This window comes from Palaemon carinicauda, unplaced genomic scaffold (assembly GCF_036898095.1).
Source record: "Palaemon carinicauda isolate YSFRI2023 unplaced genomic scaffold, ASM3689809v2 scaffold32, whole genome shotgun sequence".
Taxonomy (NCBI): Eukaryota; Metazoa; Arthropoda; class Malacostraca; order Decapoda; family Palaemonidae; genus Palaemon; species Palaemon carinicauda.
The window spans coordinates 469,211-480,000 of record NW_027170871.1 but is presented as its reverse complement, the minus strand read 5'-3'; the positions used below and the strand labels follow the sequence as shown (position 1 = coordinate 480,000).

Sequence of the window (10,790 nt, the reverse complement as noted above, 5' to 3'; positions counted from 1 at the left end):
ATGGCTCACCTGAACTACTATTTCCTCTATAAGTAAGTTATTTTAGGTGTTTTTATTATATTTTATTATATTTAATTAAAGTTCTAAGTACATGTGAACGGTAAAAGCTGCTTAAACTACACCAGGTTTTATAAATTACCGAATTTATGATAGAATATTGAAATTTCAAAATCTCATGTGGCCAAACTTAAGTTCGATAGCTCACCTGAACTACTATTTCCTCTATAAGTAAGTTATTTTAGGTGTTTTTATTATATTTTATCATATTTAATTAAAGTTCTAAGTATATGTGAATGGTAAAAACTGCTTAAACTACACCAGGTTTTATAAATTACCGAATTTATGATAGAATATTGAAATTTCAAAATCTCATGGCCAGACCTTATGGCCGGGCCGTGTTTAGGGGCTAAATATCTTTATATATTAATAGCTACTATTTAATATATTAGTTTTTTTTAAGCAGTTACGTTATTTCCTGTGTTATATTGTCGTACGAGTTGTAATAGCAATGGGTTTGTCACATACAGTAGCTATTTATATAAGAAAAACAAAGTTTTTTTTTTTTTTTTTTAAACAGCTAATTACTTAAGAAAATTCATATTTTCTTAGATTTCTTGTATTATATTGTTCTGTTGATGATATTTTCTAAAGTATATCCATCTTTTTTTTTTAATCACCACCCTACACAAACCCTAGGTGAGAATTGGCCCTTGGGGTGGGTGAACCCCAGGTAAGAATGTGTCTTTAGGGGGGTGTGGCAATGTAAACTACTCTTATGTCATAAGATAATAACAGCTAATCCCAACATAAGATAACTAGCAAAGAAATAATTATTTATGATAAATTTATGGTGAAATTATAGTTATGGACAGAATAAGGTAAATTTGTAGGAGAGCTCCGCGGAAGATCTTGAAGAATTTAAACACCTACAATTCACTATTATATCATATAGAACGCTTATATAATAGTCAATATATGAGCAGCTTCTATTTAACGAAGATATTCGTGTGTATAGTTATGTTTCACTTGGATTTTTTCTAAGTGTTTGTTTTTGTTTACCGTGTGATGTCTTGGCTAAAATGAGCTGTTTCACCGCCTTACTGCGTATGGCAGACTAGTTCTCAATGCTATTCTAACCAATAACACGTGTTTTCTTGACGTCACACTGTTTGAAAACCAATCATGGCGGTTTTTACAAATCTAGCCAATGCTGACACTTATTACTTCACTTATCCCTGCTATTTTTCCACCAGTTACCACAGTTTACGTGAAGTTCCGCGGAGGAATATTTTTGCACGTCTCGGATCTCCCTTCAAACTGAAAAGCTCATTTTGCCGTGAAGTATGGAGCAATTAGCAGGACCTTCATCCCGTTCCGACTGTGTCACTTGTGACAATTGCTTTATTTCTTATGGGGATTTTTGTGTACATTATTCAGGGAAAGTTGATTTGCTAATTGCATTTGCTCAACGTCATGGTTTGATTTTGGCAGAGAAAAAGTGCCCTAATTGTGAAAATGTGTGCCGTATAGATTACAACAAATTAGCATTCCGGTGTGATCGTAGTGTGGTTACTCGTGGGAAAAGGAAGAGGAGGTGCAATTTTTTCGTGTCTTGTTTCAAAGGTAAGTTAGATATTGAGACTAATTTGAAGTTTGTGTTCCTTTTTTTGCAAAAGGCGTTTTCATTTGAATTTGTTTCGTTTGAACTGAAACTCAATGTGGCCTTAAGGGGGGGTCGCAGGGGGGGGGGGCGGAGGGCCCCCCCCCCCCCCCCTGGTAGGCCTAGGTAGGGGTACAGGGCCCCATAGGCTAGGTTAGGTGGGTGTTTTAGGTTCGGTGGTGCCCTGAAAATTACTGTGGCCTTAAGGGGGGGTCGCAGGTGGGGGGGGGGAGGCCCCCCCCCCCCCCCGGTAGGCCTAGGTAGGGGTACATGGCCCCCAGGGTAGGGTAGGTAGTTGTATTAGGTTCGGTAGTGCCCCGAAAAATCACTTTCTCCTCCTCCCCCCACCCAAAAACCCCGCTTTCCCACTGGGGTCCCCCATAATTGTAGTAGTAGGTTTATGCTTACATTTTCTGTGTAAGAGTTAGGTGGTTGTAGGAGGATTATCTCACAGTTTCAAGGTAACTGTAGCTCTAATTTACTGTTTTCTTTCGGTTTCTACTTTTAGAAACTTTTAAATCGAGCGCGGAGGTCTCCTACACAATTACCAAAAATCATATTTTCTTAGATTTCTTGTTTTATATTGTTCTGTTGATGATAGCTTCATGAATCTGTCTTTTCTGATCACTACCACCCTACACAAACCCCAGGTGAGAATTGGCCCTTAGGGGGGTTGTGAACCCTAGGTAAGAATCTGTCTTTAGGGGTGTGTGGCAATGTAAACTACCCTTATGTCTATGATAATAACAGCTGATCCCAACATAAGAAAACTAGCAAAGAAATTCATATATATGCTAGAATAATGGTGAAATTATAGTTATGGACAGAATATTTTGAGCCGAAAAAAAGTTCTTTCTGTAGTAAATAATGTGCTTTCACTGAATATGACCTTCATTTCAACAGCAAATAAACCTTAAACCCTTTTGACCACCTAAGAACGTGGATATTTTTTAGAAATCTAATGTTTTTGCTCCGCCGTGTGCTCGTTTCGCTCACGGAAAAAGGAAAACAAGCTCCTATGTACTGGCAAGCGGTTTATGATGAGTTGCGCACGTTAACTCTATTTATTATTATTTCTTGGGTAATTAAGTTTCTAGTTGTAGTGAAAATGTAATTTTTTAAGAAAACCAACGTCTTTTTTCTATAGGAAACGCCCGTCTTTTGGTAGAAAAGCTTTTTTCGTCCGTAGCTATCATGAAATTAATTCCTGTTTTTAAAGTGTTCTGTTGGTGATAGATCCCCTACAATAATGCCAGGTGAGAATCAATCTTTAGGGGGATGGCAATGTAAACTACCTTTAAGTCTAAGGTAATAACTGCTGATCGCAACATAATGATAAAAGATAAAGAAATTCTTTATTTCTGCTAAATTAACGTGGTAAAACCACTGGTGTAGGTATGGGGTGACGGGGTTGGATTTTTTCAAACCTCCCCCAGTCCTCCAAAACAGGGGAAGAAAGTGTTATTTTTCCTTACTGAGCTATTTTCCCTGTTGGAGCCCCTGGGCTTACAGCATCCTGCTTTACCAACTAGGGTTGTAGCTTAGCAAGTAATAATAATAATAATGATAACTTTACAAACTCGATGCCCCAGTCCCCCAAATATCTAGCTACCCCCTAGGGTGAAAAGAACCCTTTGGAAGGACTGCGGCAGAGGTACCTTGCTCGAACACCGTTTTCTCCCTAGCACCATTTTCCATATCGTTAGCATATTCCGATATCAAGCACAGTGATATGACATCACTCAAGGGATTTTTGCATGGCCAGGGCTCGCTTCGCCAGCAAATAAGCACAATCTCGCTAATGCATTCTATTGGCAAGCAATACTGTATGCGGATTCGCAGTGCATGCCAGCTGCGCCTGTCACTATTTCTGGGACCATAATATGTTCTAGCATTATTAAGCTGACTTAGGATGCTATATAGTTTCAACTTATCATTCTGTGTCTGATGTTTTTGGGTGAAGGGCTACGAACTTTGGCATGATGTATCAACATATTTAGGACACTTACTATCTTTTAGAAGAATACTTGTTACTTAAAATCTAGAAAGTATGGGAATTGTTACGGTGGCGTGTTTAACTTGGTTAGTGTACAACCCTTAAAAGTGTCAAATATGAGATTTATGACTAGAATAGAAGACTATTTTAACGAAAACCCAATAAAACCTATTTATTAACATATATCTAGAATCTGATAGGGCAATTTTAGATGAGGCTTAGTCAAATAGTCAGAGATAGATATGGGTCAAGTGTAACGAATGCATAAACAGGTCTTTTGTCTTAGTACTTGTCCCTTGAAAACTCCCACTAGCCAATATTAATACATTCTCATTGGAGCGCTGTGTTTAGTGGGTGGAGTTACAGTATATTTAGGTGAAAATTGTCACAATGTTCAATGGGTATGAGTCAAGTTAAGTTGAAACAAATGTACAAACTTAACCCTTTTACCCCCAAAGGAAGTACTGGTACGTTTCACAAAACACATCCCTTTACCCCCATGGACGTACCGATACGTCCTTGCAAAAAACTGCTATTTAATTTTTTTTTTGCATATTTTTTATTTTTTTGAGAAACTTCAGGCATTTTCCAAGAGAATGAGACCAACCTGACCTCTCTATGACAAAAATTAAGGCTGTTAGAGCAATTTGAGAAATATATACTGCGAAATGTGCTTGAAAAAAAAATAACCCTTGGGGGTTAAGGGTTGGAAAGTTCCAAATAGCCTGGGGGTAAAAGGGTTAATAAGAGATAGTAATTGTGACACATGAAACATTAACCCCAGGCTATTTGGAAATTTCCAACCCCTAACCCCCAGGGGGTTATTTTTTTCCCAGCACATTTTGCAGTATATTTTTTTTAAATTGCTCTAACAGCCTTAATTTTTGTCATAGAGAGGTCAGGTTGGTCTCATTCTCTTGGAAAATGCCTGAATTTTCTCAAAAAATTATCAAAAATATGAAATAAAAATTTTTTATAGCATTTTTTTTGCGAGGACGTACCGATACGTCCATGTGGGTAAAGGGGTGGCTTTTGTGAAACGTACCAGTACGTCCTTTGGGGGTAAAAGGGTTAAGAAACAACTTGGAAAACGAGCAGACTTAAACTGTTTAATATTTTTTCTCATCTTGCAATTGATTAAGGTCTATTAAATTTCTTATTCCTGATCTAGATATTAACCTTTAGCACCGTCGTTTAATTAGTTCATTATGCATGTTGCGTAAGATATTTTTCTAATTCTGACCATCCTTTACATTCAGATTTCCCCGGACGGTTCCATCCTGTTCGTAATACTGGGCATGCAGTTAATTCTAATAGTCAGGCCTTCTCCATCATGAGGCTCAATACTACACAGTACTCTAGAAGTTTTATTCCACCTGTGACCGAGTTGTGGAATGATCTTCCTAATCGGGTAAGTTAAATCTGTTGAACTTCAAAAGTTCAAACTCACAGCAAATGTTTTTATGTTGAACAGGCTTGCACAAGTCCATTTATAGTTCATAAGTTAAATATGTTTTAGTGTTGTTTATGTTTTTAAAGTATTTAATTTTGATTTTTATTACTTATATCGTTTATTTCCTTATTACCTTTCCTCACCGGGCTATTTTTCCCTGTTGGAGCCCTTGGGCTTATAGCACCTTGCTTTTCCAACTAGGCTTGTAGCTTAGCTAGTAGTAATGATAATAATAGCAATAATGTGTTTCGAAGAAATGTCACGTCATTTACCCAAGGAAAATATAAATGAATGTCGTAGGGTTGGCTAGGGCCTTTGTATCGGCCCATCCCTTTGACGAAGGAATTAACTAAATGGAAGACAACCTGTGAATAGTGGATTTCACGCGCCTTTGCTTTATACACGACACCCAAAAGGTGCTCGTGCGAGGGTTGTAACCTCAGCATTCCATGCTATTATCTTTCTCTGGTATAATTGGAAGGTTTTATCAGAAAAGGTATATAAGAAGAACTCTTTTCACCGGCCGCCACAGGTCGACCCAGAAAATGAATGTCGTAGGTGTGTGGAGACAAAAGAAATTTACATTAATGATGAAAATAAGTGTTCCTGGTGTCATATTTTAAACATCGAATTATTTACTTGAGAGCTAAGCAAAAACCATTTGATGGGTGTAATGTAAATTATAGGCATTTATGAGACCATGATAGTGACCCATGTGATAGGTGTGTGCAATACATCCACATATCACTTGAGAGAAGAGAGGAGCAGTGATTTATGTTTATTTGCGAGCGGAACGAGCCACGGCATAGCCAAATATAGAGCTTCTGTAGTCAGTGGGAATGAGTTGGAAATTAATGTGGGTAAATATTTACTATGATATAGAGCTTCTGTAGTTAGTGGGAATGAGTTGGAAATTAATGTGGGTAAATATTTACTATGATATAGAGCTTCTGTAGTTAGTGGGAATGAGTTGGAAATTAATGTGGGTAAATATTTACTATAGCACAACACTCCTAATGAAGGAAATAGGAAGTGTTACTTTTGTATAGGTACTTTGAAGTGTTCCGATGTAAGTTGGGAGAAACTCCCCTCAAATGGTTTTTGTTTGGATGTGGCTCCCCTCGCTCTCCAAGCGGAAAGGTAGCGAGAAATAGTTACTGGTACAGAATTACAATCCAGGGAAGTACTTGGAATATATTGGTGCTAATGTAGCTTGTATCTTACTAGGATATTCAGACTGTAGCTTGTATCCTACTAGGATATTCAGACTGTAGCTTGTATCCTACTAGGATATTCAGACTGTAGCTTGTATCCTACTAGGATATTCAGACTGTAGCTTGTATCCTACTAGGATATTCAGACTGTAGCTTGTATCCTACTAGGATATTCAGACTGTAGCTTGTATCCTACTAGGATATTCAGACTGTAGCTTGTATCGTACTAGGATATTCAGACTGTAGCTTGTATCCTACTAGGATATTCAGACTGTAGCTTGCATTCGACTTATGATTTAGGTGGGAAAAGGTGAAAATTATTAGTGTATACATTTATTTTATTTAAGGAGTATTTCTTTAGGTTGGAAGTGTACTTACTTTAGGAAAAACTTTTTCTAAGGAAATGTTTTCTCATCCTAAGTTATATAAATTTTAAGTCTCGAATATGAATCCATTGCTATTATGATAGTTTGCGAGACTTCCTGGTTCAAGGTACAGTACTTCAATCCCAAAAATGTCTATTTTCAACTTTGGTTTAGAGCTTGGTACTGAACGATACAAGCCTTTATATAACGACGGACAGGGATTCGTGGATAGAACGCTGTCTAACCTAAGGTTCCCCACCTAACCTAACCTACAAACAGTGTCCTCACCTACTTACCTAAAGGGGAGCTAAGACCCCCATGGGAATCGCCTTAGACTGCCTCATTCTTAGCGATAGGATTGAAAATAGGCTGCTGAAAACTTACTATATCGTAAGAAATGATCTTGATGTGCATTGGTTTATCATCTATTATTATTACTATTATTATTATTACTTGCTAAGCTACAACCCTAATTGGAAAAGCAGGATGCAATAAGCCCAAAGGCTCCATAAGTTTTTGTAGTTAATATATGAAAGATTTATTTTAATGTTACTGTTTTCAAAATATTTTAATTGTTCATTACTTCTCTCATTGTTTGTTTATTTCCTTGTTTCCTTTCCTCACTGCAGGGCTATTATCCATGTCGGAGCCATTGGGCTTATAGCATTCTGCTTTTATTAATAATAATAATGATAATAATTAATATAGAATAGTGTTCCTGGGTGTATCCTCAAGCAAGAGATCTCTAATTTGACATTTGAAGACTGATAGAGAGGCTATGGCACTACCCGAGGTAAAGATTGAAGAACAATGGTTTGCTTTTGTGAGTGTCCTTCACCTAGAAGAGCTGCTTACCATAGCTAAAGAGTCTCTTGTACCCTTGCCCTTAAGAAGAAAGTAGCCACTGAACAATTACAGTGCAGTAGTTAACCCCTTGAGCAAAGAAGAATTGTTTGGTAATCTCCGTGTTGTCAGGTGTATGAGGAGAGAGGAGATTGTGGAAAGAATAAGCCAGACTGTTTGATGTTTGTGTAGGCAGAGGAAAAATGCTTTGTAATATTTGCTTTTTCGTAGGAACAAATCGCTAGTTTTTAACCCTTTTACCCCCAGGCTATTTGGAACTTTCCAGCCCTTAACCCCCAAGGGTTATTTTTTTTCAAGCACATTTTGCAGTATATTTTTTTAAAATTGCTCTATCAGCCTTAATTTTCATCATAGAGGTCAGGTTGGTCTCATTCTCTTGGAAAATGCCTGAAGTTTCTCAAAAAATTATCAAAATTATGAAAAAAAAAATGTAAGTAGCAGTTTTTGCAAGGACGTACCGGTATGTCCATGGGGGTAAAGGGATGAGTTTTGTGAAACGTACCAGTACGTCCTTTGGGGGGTAAAAGGGTTAAGATTAGAATCCAGATGGTTTAAGACCATGAAAACAGATATAGCTTTTGGGCAAATCATAGGTCAGGCTATTTTCCGAGGATTAAAACTGTCATAGTTGCAAGAAGATAGGTTCGTCTTTGGTAGTCTTGGGTAGTGCCATAGCCTCTGTACTATGGTCTTCCACTGTCTTGGGGTAGAACTCTCTTGCTTGAGGGTACACTCGGGCACACTATTCTATCTTGGTTCTCTTCCTCATTGTTATTTTGAAGTTTGTATAGTTTATATATGAAAGATTTATTTTAATGTTTTGTTCTTAAACTACTTCTGTAGTTTTTCCCTATTTTCCTTTTCTTCATATATACAGTACCTGTATACTGTATATGCATTTATAATTCTATTTTGTGTGTAAACACATACGCGTGCGCACACACATATGTATATATATGTATATATATATGTATATATATATATATGTATTTATATATGTATATATATATGTATATATATATATATATAATTTATTTATCATTGTAATCTCCTAAGCCTATTGACGCAGTCATCTCTATAATGAGCTTTTAAAACAATACTTCTCCATTCATCATCATCTTCTACTTCATAGTCCTCAGCCATGTAGGCCTGGGTCTTCCGAAACTTTTAGTGCTTTGTGGAGCCCAGTTGAAGGTGTGGTGAACTAATCTCTTGGAGTGCAAAGATCATACCCAAACCATCTCCATCTACCCCTCACCATGTTCTCATCCACATATGGCACTTGAGTAATCTCTCTTATAGTTTCAGTTTCTAATCCTGTCCTGCCATTTCTTAATATTTTTCAGAGGGCTTTGATGTAAAATCTACAAAATCTGTTAGATATTGTTTCATTGTTATACCACGACTCGTGTCCATACAGTAACACCGATCTCGCTAAACTGATATATAACATGATATTTTCATGGAATTTCAGGTGATGTGATTTCAAAATTTTACTTAACCCTTTAACCCCCAGGCTATATGGAAATTTCCAACCCTTAACCCCCAAGGGGTTATTTTTTCCCCAGCACGTTTTGCAGTATATTTGTTTTAAATTGCTCTAACAGCCTTAATTTTTGTCATAGAGAGGTCAGGTTGGTCTCATTCTCTTGGAAAATGCCTGAATTTAAAAAAAAATTATCAAAAATATGAAAAAAAAATTTTTTTTATAGCATTTTTTTTGCAAGGACGTACCGGTACGTCCATGGGGGTAAAGGGATGAGTTTTGTGAAACGTACCAGTACGTCCTTTGGGGGTAAAAGGGTTAACCTAGTCATTGTCTGATTTGCGATTTTCAATCTTTCTGATATGTATTTATCTTTTTCAGGTTAAGAGATCGATCCCGCCCAGGGTCGTGAGTTTAAGCTGTTTACTGGGGAGGCTACTGCTGTGGTAGGGCACCACAGTGGGGGGTTGGGCTTGCCCGGCTTATGTTCTGGTGAGCATCTATTCTGATGGAACTGGAACTGAAACCAGATACCTTTAACCTTTATATGTAAGTGTAATTTTAAAAATGCATTTGTTACATTTTTTTATTCTGTAGTTAGTATATTTAATGAACTTTCATCTTTAGCATTTGATATAATAATTATATCTTTAATTAATCTATCATCATCATCTATCCTTATTGACGCAAAGGGCCTCGGTTAGATTTCACCAGTCGTCTCTTATCTTGAGCTTTTAAATTGGTTTTTCCCCATTCATCTTCTCCTATTTCACGCAGCATAGTCCTCTGCCATGTAGGCCTGGGTCTTCCAACTCTTCTAGCGCCTTGTGGAGCCCAGTTGAAAGTTAGGCGAACTATAGTCCATTTCTTTTATTGAGGCAGATTTGCACCGACTCGCAACGGTGTTCTTTTAGCTCGGAAAAAGTTTCCTGATCGCTGATTGGTTAGAATGATCTTGTCCAACCAATCAGTGATCAGGAAACTTTTCCGAGCTAAAAGGGCACCGCTGCGAGTTGGTGCAAATATGCCTCGCTAAAAGAAATAGACTATAGTTATTTTTAGCGTTGGACTGCTTTTCCTGTTGGAGCCTTAGGTCTTGTATCATTTTGTTTTCCCATTCAAGACTATAGCTTGGATAGTAATAATTTTATCTGATGATCCTGTGGGTATTGTTCATAACTCATTACTGTACTTTCATATATACAGAAGGTCCTGAACTTAATTTTCAGAGATATAAACAAAAATCCAACTGAAATTAACAAAGATACAGAAATACCGTAGTTAAACAATACATCTTTTGATTTATACATACATACATATACCAAGGCACTTTCCCCAATTTTGGGGGATAGCCGACATCAACAAATGAAACAAAAACAAAAAGGGGGCCTCTACTCTCTACGTTCCTCCCAGCCTAACAAGGGACTCAACCGAGTTCAGATGGTACTGCTAGGGTGCCACAGCCCAACCTCCCACATTATCCACCACAGATGAAGCTTCATAATGCTGAATCCCCTACTGCTGCTACCTCCGCGGTCATCTAAGGCATCGGAGGCAGCAGCAGGGCCTACCGGAACTGCGTCACAATCGCTCGCCATTCAATCCTATTTCTTTTGATACAGTAGTCAAAACAGCATTTGTAAAAACTTTATATCTATTTCATATGGAACCTGACTATTTGTTGACTTTTGTAGCTCGAAATCATAGGCATGGGATTCAGGTTAGGCCTACCTTCCCTTGGCCAAGATTAAA

The 10,790-nt window shown here is 37.5% G+C and overlaps 1 long non-coding RNA gene across 3 annotated transcripts in view; it reads left to right on the top strand.

Moving 5' to 3' along the window:
- Positions 1–10,790, top strand: part of LOC137636525 (uncharacterized) — a 49,864-nt gene that overhangs the window by 34 nt on the left and 39,040 nt on the right. Inside the window, exons 1-2 of one of the 3 annotated variants that reach the window (XR_011043128.1) lie at positions 1–32; positions 9,420–9,530. The exon at positions 1–32 is cut by the window's left edge and continues 34 nt beyond it. This is a non-coding gene — a long non-coding RNA (uncharacterized lncRNA). Of the gene's footprint in view, positions 33–182; positions 229–9,419; positions 9,531–10,790 lie in introns of those variants that run through there. The other 2 variants (XR_011043129.1, XR_011043130.1) reach the window with 2 other exon arrangements.